Genomic DNA, 1,117 nt, shown 5'->3' on the forward strand with positions numbered 1-1,117 from the left:
TTTTTTTTTTTTTTTTTTTTTTTGAGATGGAGTCTTGCTTTGTCGCCCAGGCTAAAGTACAGTGGCACCATCTCAGCTCACTGCAACCTCTGTCACCCAGGTTCAAGCAATTCTCCTGCCTCAGCCTTCTGCGTAGCTGGGACTTCAGGTGCACACCACTATGCCCAGCTCATTTTTTATTTTTAGTAGAGATGTGGGTGTTGACCAGGCTGGTCTTGAACTTCTGATCTCATGATCCGCCCCACTGCCCCCCCACCTTGGCATCCCAAAGTGCTGTGATTACAGGCCTGAGCCACTGCACCCAGCCCACAGGTGCACTTTTAATGTTATGTACTCAACTGTTTTTTAGGATTTCCAGAATATTCTATAACTTATACCCCATAGTTTATTTAAATATTGTCAAACTGAACATTTTCTTCCAATATCTGTATTAAGAAAACTGCAAGGGGTGACTTTGTCACACTTATGTGAGAATTTCTGTAGGCTAGGGTTCTACAAGGGGAATTGCTGGGTCAAAATGGTAAAGTAGGTAGCTAGTTAGATGTGAGCAGGAGAGGAGACGGCTCCCCAATCCACACACACCAGGAGTATTGGGTGACCACCAAATGACGGTCAGGCAGTTGTTAACTATTTCTCTAATGTTCACCATAGCCAGAGAAAGGCAGGCTCCTAATAGAAAACAGCTGAAACTGATCAGCAGCTTCCCAATAAGATCTCAGGAGTGGGAAGATGCAATCCAAGTTCCCAAAAGTATACCAACATATAAAATATGCCAACATATAAAACTTCAAGTCAGGCTGGGGGCGGTGGCTCATGCCTGTAATCCAAGCACTATGGGAGGCCGAGGTGGGTGGATCATCTGAGGTCAGGAAATCAAGACCAGCCTGGCCAACATGGTGAAATCGGGTCTCTACTAAAAAAAAAAATACAAAAATTGGCTAGGCCTGGTGGCTCACACCTTTTAATCCCAGCACTTTGGGATGCCTAGGCAGGCAGATCACTCGAGGTCGGGAGTTCCAGACCAGCCTGACAAACACGGTGAACACCCACCCCCGGCCTCCCCTCCCCCGCCCCCCCACCCCCCCCCCCCCCGTCTCTACTCCTGAGACCAAATAAA

Source organism: Sapajus apella, unplaced genomic scaffold (assembly GCF_009761245.1).
Source record: "Sapajus apella isolate SASKATOON/1434 unplaced genomic scaffold, GSC_monkey_1.0 scaffold6, whole genome shotgun sequence".
Taxonomy (NCBI): domain Eukaryota; kingdom Metazoa; phylum Chordata; class Mammalia; order Primates; family Cebidae; genus Sapajus; species Sapajus apella.